This window comes from Lissotriton helveticus, chromosome 9, assembly GCF_964261635.1.
Source record: "Lissotriton helveticus chromosome 9, aLisHel1.1, whole genome shotgun sequence".
Taxonomy (NCBI): Eukaryota; Metazoa; Chordata; class Amphibia; order Caudata; family Salamandridae; genus Lissotriton; species Lissotriton helveticus.
In genome coordinates this window covers 825,921,154-825,948,239 of record NC_136070.1, presented here as the reverse complement: position 1 = coordinate 825,948,239, position 27,086 = coordinate 825,921,154, and positions in this window count along the sequence as shown.

Genomic DNA, 27,086 nt, shown 5'->3' with positions numbered 1-27,086 from the left:
GAGGTGGACACAACTGTAATTGCGTCATTAATCGAACATGGGGAATACATATGCATATTTAATCATGCACACATAACATATGATGGATGACACGTAGGGACACAGAACATGGCAAAATTTACTTTTCCACATTCCCTCCTTGTCACTATGTTTCCATCAGGAAACATCAATATTCATGATACCATCTATCATTTCATACAGTATCATTTGCTCGTCTCGAATTATCCTGGAACGGGATTTAGAACGGGGCTTGGGACTAGGAATACAAGAGGTAGCACAAATGCCGCAAATCGCAGGGCCACATTGTATACAGAGGCAGCAGCTAAATATGATCGCTACTGCAATACCTAGAAAGGACAATATTTTCCATCCCCATGCGGAAATTATATTCCAGAACCAACCGGACCATGTCCAAGTGCCTGGATCTTGGTGTATCAGATGGGCAATTTTATGGAGTCTGGTTATAGCTGAATAAACAGACGGCGCGTTATTTGGAATGAAAATGCAGCAACTAGATCCGATGACTCTACAGGCCCCGCCCCTATCGGCCAGTATGACGTCAAGGACGAGACGATTCTGTAAAACGACAAATCTCATAGCAGATTGCTCTTCGGTTAAGTTACCTAGAGCAGAGGCAGTCTCATTTACTACAGCTTCAAGGGTTCTGGTTAACCTACGGATTAGCTTACTATTCTGGATAGGTCCTATAAAGAAAAAGAAACCTCTGTTGAAATCTGTATACTGTTCTAGAGCAGTTTCAGTATAATCGACAATTGGGGACTCCCTTCTATGTCTAATGTGTACTAGGTGTGTGTTTCTATGATAATCAGATGGGGCTAGGAAAACTGGTGGCAGTAGGAAGGCAATGTAACAGGTTCCCTCCCAATCGAGGGGCAGACGAACATATGCAGTTTGACCACAAATAAAATAAGAATGACGTGAAGCTTTGAAGATAGATTTCCCACTGTCACTATACTTGACAATAGTAGTACAATCACTATGTCCTACGTGTATGGAACCATAATTACGGACACATAATTCGCCTTTGACTGGTAGTACTGAGATAGCAGGTAAGTCTGGAGTAGTATCAGACTGAACATTCAAGACCATAAAATTCGACGAATAATTACCTAAATTATACACTTCATTTTCTAGATCTAAACCTGTTCTGTGGGGGAGACCTTGCTTGTCTGGAAAACATGTACTGTTAAGAAAAGACATATCTGTTGAGGATGACGTTAACGTGGACCATGCTCCACACGAACCATTATGTGAAAATGGATAAGGAAAAAGTGGCAGGACTCCCTTCGGTGTCTGGAAAGGGGGGAGTCGACCACACACCCAACAATTAGTGGCATTGCTGGTCTGGTGTGAGTAATGTAACATGCGGATAAATGAGTTATTTCGCATAGCGAGGCGGTAAGAGAGTTCATGAGGAGGCAGATCACTAAACGTGTGCTCTACTGTAGCATTAGCAGACTTATTTACATGAAGAACTGGGAAATACAAGAAAAATGCATAACTGGTGCAGGAAATCATAAGGCTGAGAAACAATATGAAACATAGAAAAACGATACATCGGATTGAGTTTTGACTAACTCTCTCACTATGGGGGTCTATTTTATACATGTCAGAAACAGTCTAACCGTTTCACCTAGGGGAGGACTTAGACAATCAAACTGACTGACTTATTTTACTAGACCGGAGTTTTAGCTTGTACTCCTGTTGCGGAGTTTTCTCTAACAGGGGGGGGGTTGTAGCAATGTCTTTTGCGGGACAGTCCTTGAGAACAATGCTTTGGCAATCCTTCAAATCCTGGGAAATGTTCTTTAAGACGGGTTTCAGTCCATTAAAAAGTTTAATATGAGAAAGGTGTACCCAGCCTTTGCGTCCTTCCAACTTCACGGCTGTACGGGTGGTGAGGAGGACCTGTCGGGGCTCTTTCCAACGAGGCTCCAGCGGACTTGATCTGTCAAAGTTGCGGACCATCACCATGGATCCTGGAACGATTTCATGCGGTGCCACCTCGGTATTGTCTGGAAATGCGGCGGCAACCTGTGAACGACATGAGTTGAGGGCAGACATCAAGGAAGCTAGGTAATCTGTCAGCATATTACTTGAAACATCGGTAATACTTCGGGGTCTAGGAGTACCCCACATGTTAGGGGGGCGGCCGAAAACGACCTCATACGGGGACAGACCTGATCTGGAATGTGCGACCATGCGCATATAAAATAAAGCGACTGGTAGAGCTACTAGCCAGTCCACACCTTTTTCTTTACACACTTTTGCAATACGGATTTTCAGGGTCTGGTTATGTCTCTCTACGAGACCGGCTGCTTCAGGATGGCGTGCACAATGAAACTTCCACTGGTACCCTAGCAAAAGGGAAACATGCTTCATGAGTTCAGATGAGAATGGCTGGCCGTTGTCAGAATATACGACTCTAGGGAGTCCATAACGAGGGAAGAACTCACGAACCAACTGCTTGGCAGTGGTCGCGGCTGTGTAATCTGGGACTGGATATGCTTCTGTCCACCTGGACAAAGCGCATACAACTACAAGGACATACTTGAAACCTCGACATCGCTCCATCTGAATATAATCCATCTGGAGGACTTCAAAAGGGTGGTCAGGGGGCTGGAATCCACCTTGTTCCACCGGGACACTTTTACCTGGATTAAACTGACAACATATCATACAGGTACGGACTTTCTGCTTGGCTGCAGCTCGTAAATGCTTGTTGAACCAAATGTTCTGGATACTGTCTAACATAGCTTTTTCTCCTAAATGTGCTGGACTATGTGCGGTATTAATAATGACTTGAACCATAGAGTCGGGGAGAAACCATGTGGCTCTACCCTTTGTTAACCATCCTTGATCTGTCTGGACCCCTCCTTGTTCGGACCATTTCTTGATTTCTTCGGGAGTAGCGTGTAACTGTATGTCTATGACATCTTGTGTAGGGTCCTTAACTGTCATGCATGTAGTCGGATCTGGAGCATGTGTCTGTGTCGGATTAACTTGAATGTCTGGAGTCTGTGCTGTAAGCTTGGCTGTGCGGTCTGCTAGATCATTACCTTGGGAAATAATGTCAGTAACTTTCGTATGTGCTTTGCACTTCATGATAGCAATAGATGTCGGCAAATGTATGGCATCTAACAGAGCTTGAATAAGGAGACCATGCTGAATCTTGGTTCCATGAGAAGTCATGAAACCTCTCTCCTGTCAGAGCACTCCGAAGTCGTGTACGACTCCGAATGCGTAGCGTGAATCTGTGTAAACATTAACTCTCTGGTTCTTGGCATGTATACAGGCTTGTGTCAGAGCAACTAGCTCTGCTGCTTGAGCGGACAGGGTATCAATACGGTGTGTTTCAATAACTTCGGTGTCAGTAGTCACTGCATACGCGGCGACTAGTTCTCCTGTACTTGTTCTCATACATGAACCATCCACATAAAGTGTCAGGTCGGGATCTGGTAACGGAATATCTGTCAGGTCTTGTCTTGGCTTTGTCGTAATGTTAACTACTTCCACGCAATCATGTGTGGCTGGATTTGAATTAACTGATGGTAACAGTGTAGCAGGATTTAAAATGTTGCAGCGTCTGATTTCTATGTGTGGCTGGAACAGTGTCAATTCATAACCTGTTAAACGTGCAATTGTCAAGTGCTGAGTTTGTGTTCGGTTTAAAAGAACTTCCACAGAATGTGGAACTTGTACTGTCAAGGTATGTCCTAAGACTATGGAATCACTTTGTCTGATAGCTAGTGCTGTGGCTGCAACTGACTTGAGGCACGCAGGCAGCGCCTGGGCTACAGGATCTAATGTGCTCGAAAAATAAGCACAGGGCTTGTATTGTCCTGCTTGATCTTGTGTGAGAACAGATAATGCTGTACCTTCACGTTCAGTAACGAAAAGTGTAAAAGGCTTACTGTAGTTCGGAGTAGCTAGAACTGGAGCTTGGCATAGGGCTTTCTTTAACTCATTGAAACTAAGTGTATGTTCAGATGTCCAAGGGAGGACAGTCGATACGGCTGCCTCCTGTGTCGTTAACTGTATCAGTGGTTTGGCTAGAAATGCATACTGGGGAATCCATTGTCTGCAATAAGAAGTAAGGCCGATAAAAGCACGTACCTCCTTCTGGGTCTTGGGCTGAGGAAGACTCGCTATTAACTGGATACGGTCTGGTGTCAACTGCCTACCCCTCTTGGACAGTAAGTGTCCTAAGTAGACCACTTGCTGGACACAGAATTGAAGCTTAGAAGGGGACACCTTGTGCCCCATCTCGGCTAGGAAATACAAGACTGTAAGGGATGCCCGCTCGCAAGCACGTTCAGAACGGGCTGTGATCAGTAGATCATCGACATACTGGAGCAGGGCAGTGTCAGTTGGCATGTGAATGTTGTCTAGTTGTCTCTTGAGTGCTTGACTGTAAATACTAGGACTTTCTGTGAAACCTTGAGGAGCTCGTGTAAACATATAGCTCCTTCCATTTAAACAAAATCCGAAAAGGAACTGGCTGTCTGGATGAATAGGGACACTGAAAAACGCGTTCTTGAGGTCTATGACAGTGAAGAACGTGGCTTCGGAATCAATGGCTGTCAATAGGGAGGAGATGTCTGGGACAACTGGGTACTGCGGAATAATACATTTATTAAGCTCTCGTAGGTCAATCACTAATCGATATACTGGGGGTGCATTTGGATCAGTACGTTTCATGACTGGAATGATCGGAGAATTACATACATTGGAGTCAGTTTCTACAACCACTCCTTGAGCCATGAGCTCGTCAATAATTTTGGATAAGGCTGCTACAGCCTCTGGTGGCAATCTGTACTGTCTGATTCGTGGTAACACTACACCTGGCTTGAGAGTCACACGATAGGGTGTGATTTGCATGTAACCTACATCAGTTGGACCTTGCGCCCATAAATGCTGCGGAACATTGGACAGTCTTGAATCAAAATCTCGTAATACGTAGTGACCCTTGAAGTCACGTAGGAACAATCGTATTCCCTCTGGGGAACAGCATATAACTGCACCCAACTCTTTCAGTGTCTTAATGCCTAATAGGTTTTCTGGACATGACTTAGTAAGTAACAGATCAGTAGTGCGGGACAATGGACCTACTTCTAGAGTAACTGGCTTTGAAATCTCATTTACGATAGGTTTTCCTGAAAATCCAAGGGAAACATTTCTTGAGCCTGAGAGCGGAGCCCCTGGAACTTCGGCGTGACTAATTGTGGTCCTACTTGCCCCTGTATCAATCAAAAACTTTCTGTCTTTCCCTAATACTTGACTGTGAACATAGGGACCTTCTTGATCTACAGGTATCTCGATGAGAGGCAAGCCTACCTCCCTCTCTAGGCTGTTTCATGAATACTGCTGGTACTCTGGATACTCAGACTGTGCATACTGGTACATCTGCGATGTAACATGCTGTGTTGCAGCAATAGGCTGCGGTGCGGTAACTGTCTGTGGTGCATTCTGTGGCTGAGGAATCTGTGAAACTTGTTCTTGTCTAGGCGGACGTGGTCTTTCTTTAGTCTTACCAGTAGCTATGTTGTGTTTCAGAACTGCACACTCGTTTATAAAATGACCTGGCTGTTTACAATAATTGCAGTTCCCTTTAACGGGAGCTGCAGGATGACTGGCTTGATTCGGACCCCTCTTCTGACTGTCTTGAGGAACAGATTGTGCAACTAGTACTTTCATTTTCGTGTCTTTCATACGTTTTCTCTCGTGTTCTTGTTCTTCTCTGATTCTATTCTGGTGGTATTGGAGCATTTGCAACATCTGGGACGGGGTATTAGCTTGCCAGGTACTTTCGACTTTCAGAACTCGATTTTTAATTTGTGGACTTGAATTCTCGACTAATTTAGTAACAAAAAGGTGAGGGTATGACTCACTACTTGTCTTGAGGCCACTGTTGATACTAAAACACTTTTCAAATCTAGAATAAAAATCACTAATATCCTCATCTTGCTTTTGTTTACAGGCTGAGATTGCATCCCAGTCTTCTTTTCTAGTTGTCAATAATCTAGGTAAAACTTGTATTAATAATTCTGGTAATTCTTTACATTTATCTCCAAGACCGGTACCTGGTACTCGTGCCTTGTCTTCGGCTTCTAGAACTGCCCAATCGATCTTTTTCTCTCCCACCTCCCATTCTTTTTCCTTGAGCTTTTCATACACCCCTGCGGGCAGCAGAACCTTTAACATTTTAATTATATCTGGATATGTGTATTCTCCCATACGGAGCATGTCTTTTAATTCTCTATGGAACCCTGCTGGATCTTTGTCATGACAGGGAATTAATTTCTTCATCTCGAGGAGTTCCATCTTTGTAATCGGAGTGTATACAAACACTCGCTGCATTTCGCCACCCGTTCCTTTAACTGGGTGAACTTCTCGTAACGGATTCTGTCTTTCCATGTAAAATGGTTTACCTTCTGGAGGTGAGGCATGAACAAAATGCGGGTTCAGAAACGTTCTATATTTGTGACGCTGTTCTAGAATGACACTAATTAAATCGGTACCTAGACCTTTCCATCTATACTGGAGTAACTCGTTCAGGACATCATGTAACGGGCCTGGATCAGAGTGTTGACCCTCATACAAAGTAATGAGGTGCTGGATCATATACATACCCACCAGTCGTTGTTCGGCTGGGGGCATTTTCAGAAACATTTGTGCCACTATTTCGTCTGGAAAAGTGGTAGAATCAGTAATCCATCGGACTGCTGATCGGGCTAGTTCTTGTTCATGCATAGTACTTAACTCACTGTAACCGATTCGTGATTTCAGAATGTGATCGGTAGCTTGGAACACTTGTTCTAGTGAACCTTGTTCTGGTGCTGGAGAATGAAAAATAGACTTGTGTTCTAGGCGTAAATGGCGATCTGGAAATCTAGATTTTCCTACATACGCTATTCTCACGAGATTCTCGTCCTCTACCTCTTCAGTATCAGAGTTACTTTCTTTCTCGCTTACTTGTGCTGCTTTACGTTGTTCGTGTATCTTTATTATTTCTCTACGGATTTTCTTGTACATACTCTCCATAGCACCGACGGTCTTGTGCTTACCCTCGGCTATATTATCACTCCACCTTGTCAGGATTCTCATTTCGGCCGGATCTTTAGACGGGTAATCTTGTTCTCTTATTAGACAATTGATCAGAAACTTTAATATCATGAGCTGGATCTCGGCTTTCCTTTGAGACATGGCCTCGCTAATACTTTCTGGATCATCCCCTGTACGGATGAAACGATATATTCTGTCTAGATCTTCTTTCATATTCGGTAAGGTGACTAGATACTCGGCCACCTTTCTTACGCGGAATGAATATAAAACCATATTATCCTCGCCTGGGACTGGATCATAGCCGCATTCGGCAAGGGATTTTCTTATTTCTGCTACAGTCTGATGTCTGGGCGTACGCTGTGACGCTTGTGCATGTAATTCGGCTGTCGTTAAACGCTTGTGTGGCGGCGGGGTTTGAGGAGTACCTCCCCCTGCGGCCCCTAAACTAGAGTCTAGGTCTACTGAGGCTCTTCGTCCTGGCAGAGTGGGAAATGGAAATGCAGGCTGGACTTGTATGGCGGGCTGGACCGGGGGTACCGTAACAGGTACTCCGGTGTCTGGAGGAGCGGGAAGTGCCTGATTTACAGGGACTGGCGGAGCGCGGACAGGATTTGCATATTCTGGGACTGTGTCGTCCAAATAGGACGAAATAAAAATATCAGCTGCGGTCTGTTTGTGACGTAGTTTGGTCGGAACTAATGGTGGCGGGAAATTACTGGATGCCTCTGGGGTCGCTTTTGGCAAGCCCTCGGCAAGAAGAGGATACATACCCCTAATAAGGGCATGCCTCTGTCTGTCTGACTGTTCGGCTTTGACTTGTTCACCTATCTCGATTAGTTCTTTTTCTTGTGCTCGTTCTAAGGATTCTCTACTTAATTCTGACTTTCTGATTTCCTTTTCAGTTCTTTTATGAGATTCTTTACGCCATAACTCGATGGCATCTTTCTGTGACTGTCTGGCTTTCTTTTTCCATAATGCTTCTTCTACTCGCATGATGCACTCGGCATCCCATGTACCCGATACGGGCCATCTATACTTTTCTTCTAACTGTTTGGTATACTCTACCCATAAATCTAGATACAATATGGCGCTTATGCCATGCTTCTGATACATAAAGTGACCTGGACTGTCCCTCGGCGGAACAGGAACTGCTTCTTCTAACAAACCCTTTCTAGTTTTTAACTGACGTAATCTCGAAAAGAGAGACATTGTAAACTTGAATCGGAACACAATACAATACACGAGGAACAATAACAATTGGTAAAACAATTCAGGCATACCACGACATTGGAAATACATTGAACAACATCATAACATAACAGTTCGGACAGAATATTACCTGGAATACTGAGAACAGAAACACAAGAATTTCTCGAGAACGGAACAGACTAGAGTTACTGGATGCACTGCTGAAACAGTACGGAACATACCGGTCCCATAAAGGGACGCATCAAGACCCGTATCCACCTAGGTGAACACTTCGTTTGTGAGTCTGTGTACCACCAACCCACGGACCAGAGTCAATTTAGATTGACCCTGTCTAGATACTACCCCAGTAATGGTACTCACCGGGCAGCAAGAACGGAAGGCCTCGGACTGGACTGGACTGCTACGACGACGGACGACGAACTTCGGACTTCAGTTACGGGTGGGCCTCCGGATACCTCGGACCTTGGACTCTTGGCTTGGGCTCTGGTCGGGACTCGCCGCGTTCCTCCACCGTCTCGTTTGGATGCTGGACCGCCTCCTCCGTCTCCTCCGTGGGCCTGAGGGATACTTGAAGCAGAAATATCTGCCGGTGCACAGAAGAGTTCCGTCACGACTGCAGAGGGTCAGGGGGTCGGCGTGGCTTCACCGACGCGTGGGGAAAGGGCAAGTCCCTATTCGGGCGCCATTATGTGGTAAATAAATAAATAATACCTCTCTTTTTGACTAGACATATATCATAACAGATAGCTCAATAAATAAGAGTCAAGATTCGAGGTAGTAGGAGTTTTTGCAGGTTTAATACAGCATAAGGACAGGAACAGGACAACCTGCATAGGAATAGGATGACAGGGCCCAGCAGCTGCTGGGGCTCGGTCTGGGATGAGCGCGCTGACTTTTAATAACAATACATGAGCATATATACATAACGCAAACACATAGCATTACATTGCAGTAGGCGTAGCAGTGGGTGGAGCAGAAGGCGTGACGCGTAGCAGTCGCGAAAGATAAGGGGGAAAAGAGGTGTAACAGGGCGTATACATAGACATGTGATGCAAACGTAACAGAATATGTCATGAATGGGCGGAAACATTGGAGGGGGCTACCTAAGGAGCCGGGACCTCTAACCTGATGGTGCGCGCAAACTAGCAATGACGTATCACTAGGAGAAGCTGGGGGCTTCGAACTCTGTGCTAGGAGCAGAGACTGAAGTCTGGAGAGTCAGGGCGACATGTACCTAAACAGTATCTAGTATCTGATGTTTAGAGAACATGTTGATATAAACTAGAAGTTAGGAGGGGAAAGGCTAACTTGATTCTAAGACTGGACCATGCATTATTCTACATGTAGTGCGTGATGAAGAATATTAAATGACCATTAAATGCAGTATTTCTCTAACGTGGAGACGTGAAGGCTAGACAATGACGGAAACTATTGATGCAGTTCAGTAGCTTAGGAATGCAGAGAAGGAGGACTGAACTGATAACTGGAATCATAACATATTCTTGGCAGACTCAGAGACTGAGCCAGGCTGGGCCGGGCACTGCGAGGCAGGAAGTAAGTGAAGGGTCGAGGATACAGGTGGGGGCTGTATCGCTCCTCAGCGAGGCTTCAGAAGACAGGAGCTGAATCTGGTGTCCAGGCCCTTTTGAGGCCTAGAAACGGGGACTTTATAATAGAATAACGTGCACACTGAGAAACGTGGCAACGTAGCTTTACATAGGCCTGATATTCGTAGTATTCACGAGGACTGGAAACTGGCATACTAGAGGTGGACACAACTGTAATTGCGTCATTAATCGAACATGGGGAATACATATGCATATTTAATCATGCACACATAACATATGATGGATGACACGTAGGGACACAGAACATGGCAAAATTTACTTTTCCACAACCTCCACAAAACTTTCCCAAAAAGTGTTACTTTTTAACTAGTTTGTGCATCAAAAATTTCGGGGTGATCCATCAAGTGGGGCGTGAGAAAAAAGGGGGGGGCTCAAAACACAAAAATTCCCATGCATTTTCCATAGACTTCCCTAGACAAGGTAACAGCAAAAACTGCTGAACGGAATGACACCAAATGTGGCAGGAAGCTAGATCTCATTAGGCAGATTGTGCTGTTTGGATTTGGTGTAAATCCGTTCAGTAGTTGAGAAAATAAGGATAAATATAATTAAATATCTGGACGGTTGAGTCAGTGAGAGTGCCAGTTTAAAAATAGAGCATTCTAATTGACCCCGGGAGCTTTATTTCCCTTGGGCCATCTTGCTCCCATGGGAGTCAGACTCCTGCGGGAACAAGCGTTCTCATTGGCTGCAAGCAACATCAGAAAATGTTGCTGACAACCATTACAGGACTTGAGGACTTAGTCCCCTGTCCTGAAGTAAAAAACGTAAAAAAGTAATATAAGGGGGCAGGGTGTGGATACCCTGATCCTCTAGGTCCCATGGGGGGGACCAAGAATATCCCCCTGGGGTCCAAACCCAAAAATACATGGAAAACAATTGCCACGATCCAGCGAAACTCCCACAGGATTGAAAAAAACAAAATCACGGCTGTGGCACAGTCATTAAGTTTAGGTTGTGGGGAGCTCACCTCCTGTGGCTTTTTCAATAAGGGATGGGGGACTGCATAGCCCCTTCCCCGACCTATTAAAGGCCCCAAGATGCCCACCTCCAAGGCCAAGATTTACTTATAAGGGGCTACAGCCCCCTTCCCAAAGCCACGGCAGGCAACAGGGGAGCCCAACCCCTGGGTCAAAATGAATGTAAATGGGAAGGGGTGCCGCATGGCCCCACTCACTGAGCATTAAAAGGACCCGAGGAGCCCACCCCTGGGGCTGAAAGTTTTCAAAATGTGGATGGAGGCCACGTGCCCCCTTCCTGAGCCTCTAACTCTGGCCCAACGATTATTCAAATTGTGGAGGGGTCCATGAAGCCCCCTCCCTGGGCCACATGGCCCTGGGGACCCGCCCCCTTGGTCCAGCTCACATGCTATGGGAACCCAACCCTGGGAAATAGAGTTTTCCCTGTCTGCACCTGCGTGGGCAGGGAAACCTGTTCTTTTTCCCACTTGGTGGGAGCATTTTTTTAATCTCTCATCAAGCAGGAGCAAGCACAAAGTCTGCTCCCAGCTGGCGGGAACTTTAAACACTGCTCCCACCTGCTGGGACCAGACTTTTGATCTGTTTCAGAAACAGATCAAAATATTGCTCCCACCCAGAAGGTTTAACATTGGTAACTGCTCCCTCTGGGCGAGAGCAATGCTGGCTTCCACTGCATATAGCCCGCACCGATTATATGGTGGGTGCCGTGGGTGAACACCAGGGCACCCACCTTTGACAGTTCGGGCTCGAGGAATGGGATCCACTGGGCTGGAAAAAGCTTGAGGCGGGGGCGCATGCCCCCTCTCCATTACTTTTACTGGTTCCCTAAGGTATGGGGTCCCCAGGGCCTTACAAGGCTCGGGGAGGGAGCCCTGGCAGCCCCCTCCCCTTTAATTAAAATAAACATCCCTGGGGGATGGGGTCACCAGGGCCTAACTGGGCTCAGGGAGGGGGGAAGGTACCCCCACCCCTTTCATTTTGACAAAAAGGCCCAAGGGTCTGTCCCAGGGCCTAAAAACGTCTCAGGGAGGAGTGCTGCCTGGCCCTCCTACCCTTTAACTCAAATAACCAACCCTGTGGATGGGGCTCCAAGGGCATAACAAGGCTCAGGTAGCAGGGCCACACCCCCCTCCCCTTTCATTAAACAAGACCCTGGGGGATGAGTCCCACAGGGTCTAACACGTCTTGGGGAGTGGGGCCATGAGGCCCTCTCCCCTTTAATTCTAGTTGTGGCCATGGGGTCCCCATGGGCTAACAAGGCTAGGGCAGGGGGATGCACGGGCTCCCCTCTCCTTTATTTTAGGTAGTGGCCCTAGAGATGGGGTCACCAGGGCATAACACTGCTCGTGGGGGGGGACTACATGCCCCACCCCTTTCATTTAAAAAAGGCCCTGGGTTCTGGTTCCCAGGGCCCAAAAAGTGGTCAGGGAAGAGGGCCACCCAGGCCCCTCTTCACTTTACTTAAAATAATCGACCAAGGGTTATGGGACTCCCACTGCCTAACAAGTCTTGGGGAGGGGATCCATGCGCCCCCTCCACTTTAATTGTATCATGGCCTTGGGGTCCCCAGTGGCTAACAAGGCTCTGGCAGGGGGGCTTTGTGGGCTCCCTCCCCTTTAATTTTAAAACAAGGGCACAAGGGATAAGTCCCCAGGGCCCAACAAAGCTCAGGGAGCGAGGTTGTGTTGCCCCCCTTCTGTTTGTTTTGAGTACTGGCCCTGGGCGATGCGGTCCCCAGTGCCTAATAAAGCTTGGGGAAAAGGGCCCTCTCCCCTTTCATTAGAAAAAGGCCCTGGAAGATGGGACCCCAAGACACAATAATGCTCGTGGAGGGGGCCACGCAGCTTCCTCTCCTTTAGTTAAAAAAAACAGCCCTGATGGGTTGGGTCTCAAGGGCCTAATGAGGCTTGGGGAGTTGGAGCTATGTGGCACCCTCCCCTTTAATTAAAAAAAACAGCCCAGGGGGATAAGGCCCCCACTGCCTAATAAAGCTCTGGGAAGGTACCATATGCCCCCCTTAATCTATGTAGTGGTCTAAAAAGGCTTGGGCAGGGGGGGCACAAGGCCCCCTCCCCATTATTACAAAAAGGCCCTGGGGATGGAGTCCTCTGAACCTAATAAGGCATGCGGAGGGGAAGCCACTCAGCCCTCTTCCTTTTCAATAAAAAAGAGCCTAGGGGATGGGTCTCCAGGGCCTAATAAAGCTTGTAGAGGAGAGCCATGTGGCCTCCCCTACCCTTTCATTAAAAAAGGCCCTAGGGATGGTAGGTCCCAATGGCCTAATAAGGCTTGGTGTGGGTAGCCACTTGGACCCCCTCCCCTTTAAAAAAGAAAGGGCCTGGGGATGTGGTCCACTAGGGCTTAATAAGGCTTGGGGAGGGGGGCATGTGGACCACTCCCCTAAAAAAAATAAGGTCCTGTGGCCAATCTCTCACCACACTCGGCCTTCGGCTTTAAGTATGGTAATACATTATTTCTTTACGTTAAAAAGAACCAGAAATTAACTGAAAAACAAAGCATAAGGTAACATTATAGTTAGGTATGATAAAAATATCTGCTTTTATTAAAAAAAGAAACTTAGATAATCACTGTAAAAAACAAAGGTTAAAGTAACGTTAGAGTGTCGGTGACAACATTAATGTTTTGAACCCAAAAAAAGTCACAGAAATTCACCATTTATAGATATTAGTAAAGCTAACTGTAACTTGCGCCCCAGCTATGCACCGCTTATGACCTTGCATATTACATCCCTCATGACATGTTCGACGACATCATTTATGACATCACTGATGGTATCTCAAATCACATAGTTGATGACATCACTGATGACATCATCCAAGCTTCTTTTGTACACATTGATTTATAAATGGGTATAGCATTAGAGCTATGAAAGTTAGTGGAAAATAGTTTAGAATTATATGAAGCCTCATTAGTGTTATTGTACATACAAACCCCATAGTGTTGTATAGCGTTTTAGGACCCTAGTGTAATTTTCCCGATTCATGCCCTTATATAGGTATAAAATATGGTATCCTTATATAGGCATAGAAATCATAACCATATTAAGACATAGCTCAAGTAGTCCTAATACGGCTTGGATACTTCCACTAGTTCCGAAAATCTACAACGATTTCTTGGAAAAACCCGCCTTTAGCAGTCAGGGACTTCCCCCTGCATGAATATTAATTTATCCAAGAACTCATGGAGTTTTCAGAGAATTAAGTCTCTAATGACGTTATTATGTCCAATCTTACTTCAAACTCGGCACTTTCATGGTATAAATATGCCCACACTTGTCCAAACAAACACACAGTGGTTTGGAGCAGTTCGACTATCGACTTGCCCGACGCGCCCTGCTGCAGCAAGTGCCGAAGGAAGCCGACGCTCCAGCTGACGCACTGAGAGACGCTGTATTTTCTCCAGCCGAGAAATCCAGCTCCGGTGTTTCCAGGCTACCCTTGCCGGTTGCTGGGAAATCGAGTCCTGAGAGAGAGATACCAGACCTCCTACATTCTAAAACCAAGGTAAGGAGCTGATTAGACCCTAAGAGAATTCTTGGATTAGATTCTTGGCAAAGAATAGTAAAACTAGGCTACACCGTAATTACTTCTTCCCTTGTACTAGACCTAGGTTAGGTACACCGGGGTAGGCGTATTTTAGAAGCACCAGTTGAGTACTTTTAGTCATTATTTATCACTGTATCTATTTTATGCATTTTAGGTATTTTATGGCTTAGAAACCATATAATGCTTTTACAATATTATTTTATAATACTCTTCGTACTGTACGCTTTGTACTTTACCGCAAGTATTACGATTGCAGCAGTTCATTTCTTATGCTTGAGAAAAAAGACGGTTCAATAAATATATTTTATTGAAAACGCCCACCTCTCTGTTTCTCTGCACTTCTGGTGAAACGAAGCATGCGCGATTGGGTGAGTGAAATAGCTATCTATTGTTTCCGCGACTCTAGAGATATATTTCTTATTCTTGGGAAACAAAGTTGTCATGTTTTAAGCGGTTCTCAGAAACTAATCCCTTCTTGTTCATTCGAGAAAGTTTCTAGTGACTTCTGAGCTAGCTGGCACACACACAATTAAGTCTAGTATATTCAGTAGAGACCTAGTCGACTTCAGTCCTATGTCTAAACTACAGGATATACTATTCCAATGTGCAGAGCCTATTGGGAGTATAGGAACTACACTACAATAGGTAAAGCAAGCTTGTGTTCTATGCAACATTGACCATATACCATACAATTCATGGGTAGCCAAGTTCATGTTGACTATAAACCACACAAGAAAGAATATCCAATTATGTAAATGGTATTCAATCTGTATGCATCTGTTCAGGGAATAGCAGGTTCCTCCAGATACTGAAGACCTGTTACATAACTAATTACCTGTATCAACCCCTGACAGTCACTGAACCTACATTGAGAAAATAAGTCAATATAAGTAGAAAAGTGGGTACACTGCTTACTCTATGGAGAGAGTTTACCCTATACCACAATGTTTGCAGATAGTCAAACTCTCAAGAGAAATACACCACAGAATATTAAAAAGTATCTACTAAGAACATTGTACCCTCTATGCAAAACGTGGTCAAAGAGCTACTAGTCACTTAAAATAACCAAGGTCTAAAGGTACTAAAGATCATACTACCTACAGCCTTCATACAGTGGTGAAAACTTTACAGATAACCTATCTTCTGAGGCAAACAAGCACATGTATATGTGTTAGTATCTGCTGCACACAGTCTTCTATGCTACGTAGAAGCTGTCATGCTGTGACAGTTTTGTCTAATAGCTCAAGAATGCTTACAATACTTAGTATGTAGAAAGTATAATCTTTGCCCTGCCGGAAACTTTTTCTACACAACCAAAAACACTTGTGTGGAACATTATAAACACAAGTTGTCAATTGTCACCTGCACACAGAGTTACTCTTCAATACAAAATTGTATAGTGTGTTAAGTACCTCTACACACCTGTGGTGCATTGGGAGCACATGCGTGTTATAAACACTTATAACAATTAGCAGGACACAGGCTCTACAAAATTAGGTGGAAAAGTAGTATGGTACTTAACCACAACTATGTAAACTAGAAACCAAACTATCACAATCATTGGATGATGATGTCAGTGATGTCATTTGAGATGTCATCAGTGATATCATAAATTATGTCATAGAACATATCATGATTTATGTAATATGTGAGGTCATAAGCAGTGCATGGTGGAGGTGCAAGTTATATATAGCTCTACTAACTATAACGGGTGAATTTCTGTTTTTTGTTGTTGTTCAAAACGTTAATGTTGTCACTCATATATTCACCTAGCTATAACGTTACTTTAACCTGGGCTGAAATCCTGGATTTCACACTTGACCAACATTTTCGATTACATGTCAAATCCGAGTGCACTTTGAAGTTAATAATTTCTGGAAAATCACTATATGAAAAATTCACTTGTAACTTTTAATAGACAACCTGTTGCTCATCTTATAATAGTGTTTTCCATGTACACAATGCAGATAATGAGCTTACATCTATTTAATTTTTTGGCTTTCTGTAGCGCTGCTGTGCTTTAAAAGGTGTTAGTGTGTTAGGTGTTAGTGCTTAACAAATAACTGGTGGGAAAACAGTAAAAGATCAATTGTTAAGTGACAACACAGTGATAATAAAACATGTTAAAATTAGCAAAACAGGAACAGTCAATTTAAATAGAGTAAGAACAAGAGAGTTTTCAACAACTTTCTGAAGACGATGATAAAATAGTTTTGTGTTCTAAGTGATCATGTAAAGTTAGTTCCAGAGACTAGTCTCTGCACAATGTTTTGGTTCACTAATAGTAGCATCGACCAGGGTTGCGGTGGGCAATTCGTAATGATGTTAAAAAACTGCTTATTTTATAATCTGCCAATGCAATGATAACATTTACTAAAGTGAAACACAAGTATTCAAGAAATACCATTTTTACGTGTATTGTTTCAAAATATTCAATAGACATAGAGTGAGAACTAGGTCAGCCCCATGCTCATTATTGGATAGTTTTGTTCTCTATCGCACTTCCCTGCTCCTGATTTATTGACATGCTTTCCTTTTCTTGTGCTTGTCCAACCTAGGACAGGAGCTTTTTGGTTTCCCAACATTTTTATTGGATAGTATATCCTTCCACTGAGGCTGTCAAATTTTTCTTTGTAGTGCATGGCAGGAGGTATTTTCTCCCCCTTTCTCCTTGCCCAGCCTCCAACCCTTCCTACTCTATTACTCCCTACTTGCATTGTCTTCCACTGCAGACTATTTATTTTGTTTTTTTAATATTTGTTTTTACTTTGTCTCTACCCTCTACAGTCTACACTATTTGGAGGGGGCCATTTTGAAATGATTTTCTGACCATTCTAAGATGACCACCCAATCTATGAATAGGATGTCTTTTATGACAATAAATTCCTTTAAAAAATGGCTGCCATGGATGCACATTCATTCAAGGTGGCCCTCTTTCAAAGGAATTTGTTAAAACACAATAAAATGCATTGAGAGATGGCTATCCTGGATGTGAAATAAAACAAAAAAATATCCTGCAGTCAACAACTATAAAGACAAAGGATGACCGTGCGAATCCATAGACTGGTTTAGCCAAAAGTACGCAAAATTTGTACGGATTCCCATCACTCACCGAGTCCGGTGACATGCTTCATCATCTGGGTCTCCTTTACAGGGCTACTACTCCACCCTAATGATGGAGGAGCCCAAGGATGTTTTACAAAGTTTGTTTCCACTACAGATGTGAGCAAGTATGATGAAAAAGAGTGTATGGGAAATGAATGCAGTGCAAAAATACGTGATGTGAATCTAAAATTGAAGCGGAATCAGACTGTAACTTTATTCTTGTCTGGTCCGAACAAACATTAAAAACAGTGCAGGGACGGATTTCAACAGATAACTGTCCTTTACCAAGAATAGGTCTAATCCTATCCTGGATGTGCACTTATCTGTAGTGGCTGCTTTTAATGCAATGTATGTGTTACAGACTTGCTCCATAATGGCTGTCACAGATACACACACATTTGCGTCAGTCTAAGACAATCCAGAGCATTGGCAAAGCAACAGAATTTCGCGGACTAGAGCTAGTGGTTTTTCCCATGCTTGTTTTAGTTTGAAAGAGTCTTTATTTGACGTTATCTTTTACGAGACATTTATTGTATTATTTCCTTGTCAAGATTTTTGATGGGTCTGGCTTGGCTTAGACTCCCCTCTCCCCATGAAGTTGCTGTCTTGTCTGTCTCTGCCCTGCAATCAGAAGTGGACAATATTCCTGATGTAATGAGCTCCACAAAGTTCCAATGGCAGTTTTCAGAATAGGATTTTGATTACGTTTAATAAAACACATACTTCCTGGCCCTTGCGTTCTATCTTTGCCATATACGGTAATACCATAAAACGTGACAGCGAAGCATTGTGCCTCATCGTATAACATTTCATTTATGCCTGCAGTATCCAGCGTTTCTAAGAGATAAGTGGTCATGATACTCACGCTAGCATGCACGTATTTTATGTTTACTTCAGTGGTTTATTGTTAGTTTATTCTCATTTTATTTCTTTTCAGTGTCCCTGCACAGTGGCATAGCGAGGGCGCCATGTGCCTATGAGGAAAAGGGCAGTGTCCCTCTCAACTTGTTTAGGAAGTAACAAACACAAAAGTGTAATTAGGGTTCAGTGGGTCCCTCCCGCCTCTGGGCTCCACCTGCTGCACCAATGATAGCGAGGCCTCTGTCTCTGCATGCTAGATTCGTGGAATCCTTAGGGGTCAGAGGAATGGGGCAGCTGGATTGGTCACACCTCCACAGCATTCTGCCACTCAGCCTGCAGGAGCATCTGAGCCCTGGAACAGAAAAGGAAACCTGCAGTGGGCAAAGCAGGGAGGTGCTTGACTTAATATAGTACAAACAGCAGCTTGTTTATCCCTCTTGGCCTCAATAGGTCCCGTTAAAGACTTTGTACTCAGCCCATGACGTACCTCAATGTAACTGTTGGCACCCCATGAAATGAAATGAAATGAAAAATTGCATTTGTATAGCGCATAACTGCCCTGAGGCCTCGCAGCCCCATCAACCCCCTGCCCTCCTGCCATCTTCCTAACGAATCCTGCCATCACATCGCAATGATACCCCCACAGCAAACACCAAAGATTCTTTAAACCCAGGGCACAGTGCCAGTCAATCTGATTTAGGGCCTGCCCTGCACTACCTCTTCTTGTCCAGTTGGCACCAACACGGTATGGAGTAGTTGGGTGGATGCTGGTGTGCACTGTAGGGTTCTGGGTCCCAGGCCCACATGGAGACATAGGAATGGTGTAGACACAAAATTGGGGTATATACTTCTGGCCCAGGGCATGTGCACCTGGCCCCTATAATTGGCAGGTGCCATGTCACTTGTGGTGCCTGTACTGGATGGGTGTGGTGTGTGTGGGATACCAGCTCTTAAGGGAGTGGCTGGTCAAAATACTAGTCTGTGTCCAGCAGGACTCTACATGCGTATGAGGTGCATTACTGACATTGAGAAATCAGGGTATCTATAATGGTTGGTGCAGAGTGCTAGAAACCTTCAGTCAGCATAGAAAAGTAAATCAGGATCAGTGAGACTTCTCGAACCCTTCTAGCTTGCTCTGTCTCTCACGCGTGTGTTCCTATCTCTTCCCTTTTTTCTCCTCTGCTCACTTTCTTCCTCTCCCCCCACTTTTTTCTTTTTCATCCTCACTTTCTGTCGTTCCCTCTCCATCTTAATCTCACTGTTTCTTCTACCTCCCTTTTTTCTCTCCCCCTCATCCCCTGCATCTCGTTTTCACCCTCTCCCCCTTTATTCTGTCCCACTAACATTCCTACATATTTTTGTTCCTTCAGAAGTCTCTACTCATCGGCGATGCATGATTCGTCGAAGGCACTGTGGTTGAGTTGAAGAGCCAGGTCTTGAGGTCGTTCCTGAATTGAGGCAGTAATGGTGATTGCCTGAGGTGGAGAGGCAGTGTGTTCCAGGTCTTTGCTACGAGGTAGGAGAAGAATCTTCCTCCAGCTGTAGTCTTGCAGACATGAAGGATGGTAGCCAGGGCCAGTTGGGCATAGCAGAGGTCTCTCTGGTGGGTGTGTGGAATGCGAGGCAGTGGTTGAGGGATGCAGGTCCTGCATCATGTAGGGCTTTGTAGGCATGTGTGAGGAGCTTGAAGGGGATTCTTTTGTTGGCTGGGAGCCAGTGGAGGTCTCTCAGGTGGCCAGTGATTTGGCTGCTGCGGGGGATATTGAGGGTGAGTTTGTTTGTGCTACAACAAGCAACTAAAAAGAAAACATGACCGGGTCTCTATTTGAAATGTGGCAAGCAATTAAAGTTTTACCAAATTCTATTACATTTCAAATAGTGCTTTCAATAAATAATCAATCAATAAATAAATGAGCCTTCACTTCTGCTACAAGTTGTGCTAAAAGTAAAACTAAGGGGGAAAGCTAGGGCACCACCTGAGGGTCTTCTCGGGTGCTGATGTGCCACATCCTGCTGGGCTGCTTCACCAAGACACTGCATCACAACTGGAGAGTATTTAAAACTACTGTAAAACAGTTAACATTCATTACCCTGATGATGTAACAGGAGAGGGCCCTTGGAAATGTAACAATAGAGGTCCCTTGGAAACGTAACAGGAGAGGGTCCTTGGAAAAGTAACAGGAGAGGGACCTTGGAAAAGTAACAAGAGAGGGTCCTTGGAAAAGTAATAGGAGAGGGTCTTTGCAAATGTAACAATAGAGGTCCCTTGGAAAAGTAACAGAAGAGAGTGCTTGCAAACGTAACAATAGAGGTCCCTTGGAAAAGTAACAGAAGAGGGTCTTTGCAAATGTAACAATAGAGGTCCCTTGGAAAAGTAACAGAAGAGGGTGCTTGCAAATGTAACAATAGAGGTCCCTTGGAAAAGTAACAGAAGAGGTTCCTTGGAAAAGTAACAGGAGAGGGGCCTTGGAAAAGTAACAAGAGAGGGTCCTTGGAAAAGTAACAGAAGAGGGTCCTTGCAAATGTAACAATAGAGGTCCCTTGGAAAAGTAACAGAAGAGGGTCCTTGCAAATGTAACAATAGAGGTCCCTTGGAAAAGTAACAGAAGAGAGTGCTTGCAAACGTAACAATAGAGGTCCCTTGGAAAAGTAACAGAAGAGGGTCTTTGCAAATGTAACAATAGAGGTCCCTTGGAAAAGTAACAGAAGAGGGTGCTTGCAAACGTAACAATAGAGGTCCCTTGGAAAAGTAACAGAAGAGGGCCCTTGGAAATGTAACAAGAGAGGGTCCTTGGAAAAGTAATAGGAGAGGGTCTTTGCAAATGTAACAATAGAGGTCCCTTGGAAAAGTAACAGAAGAGGGTGCTTGCAAACGTAACAATAGAGGTCCCTTGGAAAAGTAACAGAAGAGGGTCCTTGCAAATGTAACAATAGAGGTCCCTTGGAAAAGTAACAGAAGAGTGTGCTTGCAAACGTAACAATAGAGGTCCCTTGGAAAAGTAACAGAAGAGGGTCCTTGCAAATGTAACAATAGAGGTCCCTTGGAAAAGTAACAGAAGAGAGTGCTTGCAAACGTAACAATAGAGGTCCCTTGGAAAAGTAACAGAAGAGGGTCCTTGCAAATGTAACAATAGAGGTCCCTTGGAAAAGTAACAGAAGAGGGTGCTTGCAAACGTAACAATAGAGGTCCCTTGGAAAAGTAACAGAAGAGGGCCCTTGGAAATGTAACAAGAGAGGGTCCTTGGAAAAGTAATAGGAGAGGGTCTTTGCAAATGTAACAATAGAGGTCCCTTGGAAAAGTAACAGAAGAGGGTGCTTGCAAATGTAACAATAGAGGTCCCTTGGAAAAGGAACAGAAGAGGTTCCTTGGAAAAGTAACAGGAGAGGGACCTTGGAAAAGTAACAAGAGAGGGTCCTTGGAAAAGTAACAGAAGAGGGTCCTTGCAAATGTAACAATAGAGGTCCCTTGGAAAAGTAACAGAAGAGGGTGCTTGCAAACGTAACAATAGAGGTCCCTTGGAAAAGTAACAGAAGAGGGTCCTTTCAAATGTAACAATAGAGGTCCCTTGGAAAAGTAACAGAAGAGGGTGCTTGCAAACGTAACAATAGAGGTCCCTTGGAAAAGTAACAGAAGAGGGTCCTTGCAAATGTAACAATAGAGGTCCCTTGGAAAAGTAACAGAAGAGGGTGCTTGCAAACGTAACAATAGAGGTCCCTTGGAAAAGTAACAGAAGAGGGTCCTTGCAAATGTAACAATAGAGGTCCCTTGGAAAAGTAACAGAAGAGAGTGCTTGCAAACGTAACAATAGAGGTCCCTTGGAAAAGTAACAGAAGAGGGTCCTTGCAAATGTAACAATAGAGGTCCCTTGGAAAAGTAACAGAAGAGGGTGCTTGCAAACGTAACAATAGAGGTCCCTTGGAAAAGTAACAGAAGAGGGTCCTTGCAAATGTAACAATAGAGGTCCCTTGGAAAAGTAACAGAAGAGAGTGCTTGCAAACGTAACAATAGAGGTCCCTTGGAAAAGTAACAGAAGAGGGTCCTTGCAAATGTAACAATAGAGGTCCCTTGGAAAAGTAACAGAAGAGGGTGCTTGCAAACGTAACAATAGAGGTCCCTTGGAAAAGTAACAGAAGAGGTTCCTTGGAAAAGTAACAGGAGAGGGACCTTGGAAAAGTAACAGGAGAGGGTCCTTGGAAAAGTAACAGGAGAGGGTCCTTGGAAAAGTAATAGGAGAGAGTCTTTGGAAAAGCAAACTTGCTCTCTATTTAAATCTAGTCTACACCCTCATCGACCCTCTCCTGAAACCAGGATATTTATCAGCTTTAATCAAAAGTGTCGGGATGTTGGGAAAGACCATGAAAAACCGAGACAGACCGTGAAAAGGTGAGTGTGTCCGGGGAACTCTGTTATGTATGGTCACCCTACTTATCACCAGCATCTCGGGGAAAGGGTCTTGTGCCCACTTAATGGAAACTCAGTTCAGCCTTCCATAGCTGAACGCCTTTAACTATCATGCCTATCCGTGGTCAGTTATGGCTTGCCTCATGTGTGTGATGCATGTTGTGTTCATGTGTTACATGGTATCTAGAGAAAGTCCAACTACAGTGATCATGCAAAACGCCTCTTATCTTAATAAATGGTTTCGCCCGGTAGATCACTAGTTAGCTGAACAAGTGAAGCACGCTGCGGCTGAATGTACCACAGACGGGTACTTGTATTATCCTTACTGTTAATTAAATAAAAAGAATCTCTCAATCGACCATTATCCACAAAGCAACTTTTCTCAAAAGCACTGGCGGTTGGATGGGCTTCTTGTGTCAGCTTTCTTCCCTTCACCCAAGTGCCTCCACCATCCTGTTGTGTTATTTACATTACAATTCGGTATACATTTTTTACAATGAGTAAAACGTTTGATATGCTATATTATCTAATCTTTGCATGTCCTATCAAGCATATTCAATTTTGTTAGCCTGCATTGGAGGTCAGTGTTACCAATCCATTACAGAGTGAGTCGTTACAGGGTTTAATCAATATTGTCTATCTGTTTCAACCTCAACAAACAGGGAAACACATGACTGGGGTCTTCATCAGGAACTTTATCCTCTTGGACAATTCATCTGATGTTTGTTTTAATCTGTGTTATGATGTGTTCGGTTATGCCTGGAAGTCAGAGGGCATACGTATGCATCCAGCGTATGGTGGATCTATCACGCGGTGGATTTGCTAGCTCATGCTGTCCAGTGGTAAACTGTTGCTACCCCCCCCCCCCGATAGAGTGGCTTTTCTTCCAGCGTCACTTGTAATTCTATTCTGTGCTAGCTCAGTTGAATACAGCTGCCTCTTTCTGGCTCGTTTGTGCCGGCTTAATTTTAATGCATTTGTGGGAACCGTGTGTTCTTGTGATTAATGGAGCCAGCAGTTCCAGGGTGCAATCCTCTGATTTATAGACGTCTGGGAACGTAGCAAGCTTACCAGTAATACCTGTGTGAGGAGAGCTCACCCTAAACTTATTTTGTGAAATGGAAAGAAAATGTAAACTTTTAAAGCACATATTTTATTTTGTTTCCTTCTATATTATAACATACAGAAAGAAGCCTGATGCAAAACACAATCAGAAAATGGTGTCCATAATTAATATCTAACGAATTTAATGCATCCTGTCTGATAGGGAAGCAGATGAAGGGTGAGGTAAAGGTCCAATTGTAGCTTTGCACCAGCTCTGAATTACAACATATACATTCTGCAAGATTAATCAAATATCCACCGTTGCATTCAGTGACCAACAAGTCCAGTTGATAGTGGCTTATGCACTTTATCATTAATGATGTAATTTCCATCTTGAACATCCTGGAGAGCACTTAGAAGGACTGCTAACACAAGTCTTAGTTGATGAAATTGTATCTGTTCTATGGATACTGGAGAAGGCACTCTCCCAACCTTCGAATATAAAGAAGGGTGTAAATCTCTATACAATGGAGAACGTCCTCTCATCTTAGAGGGCTCACTCAAGACTGTCATGGCCGCCGCCATATTACATCTCTTAAGACCCTGTAACAAGGTCCCAACTAGGTAAATGTGGAAGCAGAAAGCTCATACCCTTTTTTACTTTTTAAAATATTTATCTTAGATTTATATTTTATATTCATATTATATATGGAGTTTTTTTTAAGGTATAGTCACGGAAGGCTCTTTTTCTCTTCCTTAAAATCTACTTGCCAGAGATGGTCCATTCTATTCGGCCATCTGAGCTATTTGCAAAATCTTTTTTGCTTACTGCATAATTTAATTTCCCACAATTCACTTGGCCGCCGAATTCCAAAGACTAAAGGATGTCCTTATATATTAATTTGTATAGACTTTATAAACTTCAAGTTGTGTGTTCACACTAGATGTCAAAAGTGAAAATGCCACAGCTGGGTACATCTTTTGCCTTAAATACCCTTATTAATAACTTCAAAATTCAATTAGTGTATTTCTGAACTAATTCAAGCCGAGCATTATCTATCCACAATGTTTTATTTCACTTAGGTTGATGCAAACTTTCCAATAATGTTCTCTACCGAAAGTTATTCTTAAGTAGCTCCACTAATTTTCCATAAAAAAGCAACTATTTTCCATGGATGAATTTTTACCAAGAAATGTCGTTTTTGGTCTTGCACTTAGCTTGCTTTGAGCTGAATTTTTTTGGAATGCTAATTTGCTCCAAATAAATAATTCTATATGGAAGCATATTTGTGGATTTTACATTTGTTATATGCACGCTGGATAATTGAGTTTGCTATTAATGGGCTTGCAGTGAGCTAATCTGTGAACTGTGTTTATTTTGCTTGACTCTATTTTCGGTTATTTGTCTCTGATTGTACTTATTATGTGTCCTTATGTATTGTTGGTTGCTAGATTGTGTCAGAGGGTTGGGTCTAACTGATTCGCATTGTGTATTGTTGTTATTTTGCCGTATTTTATTTTGTTTCTATTTCTGTCTTTGGAGGTTTGAATGTAAGGATTCAAAAAATGTTCTCACCTATGGACGCAGGGGGCATTAATAGTTCGGCAGGCCACATGCCAAGGCAGAGGAGATTCTGTTCTCTACTCAAATGGCAAAGGAACACCCAGAATATTTAAAGATCCTCACCTCCTTGGCATGTTTTTTGCCAACCCAGAATCTTTTTGTTCTTTAGCAACACACACTGAAGACAGGGATTTGTTCATGAAAAGCAAAAGACAGATGTCCTTAATAAGCGGGGAGTTTTCTACTTGTGCATCAGAGACATGATCATATTCTTTCCAAATATTTCACTTAATGGATCAGGGAAGGAAAAATGTGTGACAATCTCCCCACCCTAAATAGAGTGAGGCTACCACCATTGTAACCCTGTGGGCTTTGTCGTGGTGAATGATCCACCACGACAAGTGGTTGAAAGAGTGGAGTAGGATGAGGCTCCACTATTGAAAGCCATGTGGTTCCCCTTATTATAAATAGGGGTGGGCAGTAAACTCCACTCCTCTGGCAGAGTTTGCAGTGTTTTGTCCACTCGGAGTGTTGAGTTCGGCATAAAATCAGCCACCTGTCGCATGGTGGAGTTTTTCTTGTGCGCTGCTCGCCAACACTAAGTTTGCAAGAACGAGAGAGAAAAAGTGAGAAATAGAACACCGCGCGGTGAGATTTATCAACGCGGCAATGACTGTTTGGCCGCCCCTCTCGGGCCTCCCAAAACAGTTATGCCAACTACCCTGTTCTCCATGCAGGCTGCATTACAGCCTGCATGGAGAACAAGCCCACCCCTCCAGCCCCTGGCGGAGCGCTGTTTCACGGCGCTCAGACCAATCACAACACTGCATTGCAGTGTGGAGTGTATTAGATTCAAGGGCAGTGGGGTAGATTGGAATGCGGTAGAGTGGAGTGGGGTATATTGGGTGGATTGGAGTGTGGTGGATTGGAGTGGGGTAGATTGTGGTGGAGTGGGGTAGATTAGAGTGGAGAGAAGTTGGATAGATTGTAGTGATGTTTGAAATGGGGTAGGGTCAATTGGAATAGAGTGATGTAAATTGGACTTGGGTAGACTGGAGTGAAGTAGAATGGAGTGGAGTAGAGGGGAGTTGGGTGGAGTGGAATGAGGTATATTGGGCTAGTTTCAAGCAGAGTGGGGTAGATTGAGTGGAGTGATGCAGATTGGAGTGTAGTAGGGTGGAGTGGGGTAGATTGGTGTGAAGTGGGATAGATTGCAGTGGAGTGGGATAGATTGTATCATATAGTGGAGTGGATTGGGGTGGAGTGGGGTAGATTGGGTTAGAGTGGGGTAGATTGAAGTGAGGTAGATTGGGGTGGTGTGGGGTACGTTGGGGTGGGTTGAAGTGGGGGTGGGTAAATTGGGTGTGGTAGATTGGAGTGGGGTAGATTGTAATCAAGTGGAGTGGGGTGTGGAGATTGGGGTACATTTGTGCGGCGAGGGATAGATTGAAGTGGATTGGGTAGATTGCAGTGGGGTAGATTAGAGTGGGGCAGATTGGCATGGAGTGGAAGGGCGTAGAGTGCAGTGGCATGTTGTGTCATGGAGTGAGTGGCATAGATTGGAGTGGCAGGGAGTCAAGTGGTGTGTTGCAGAATGTCTTCCAGTGGAGGGGCATGGAGTGGAGTTGCCGAGATTGGAGT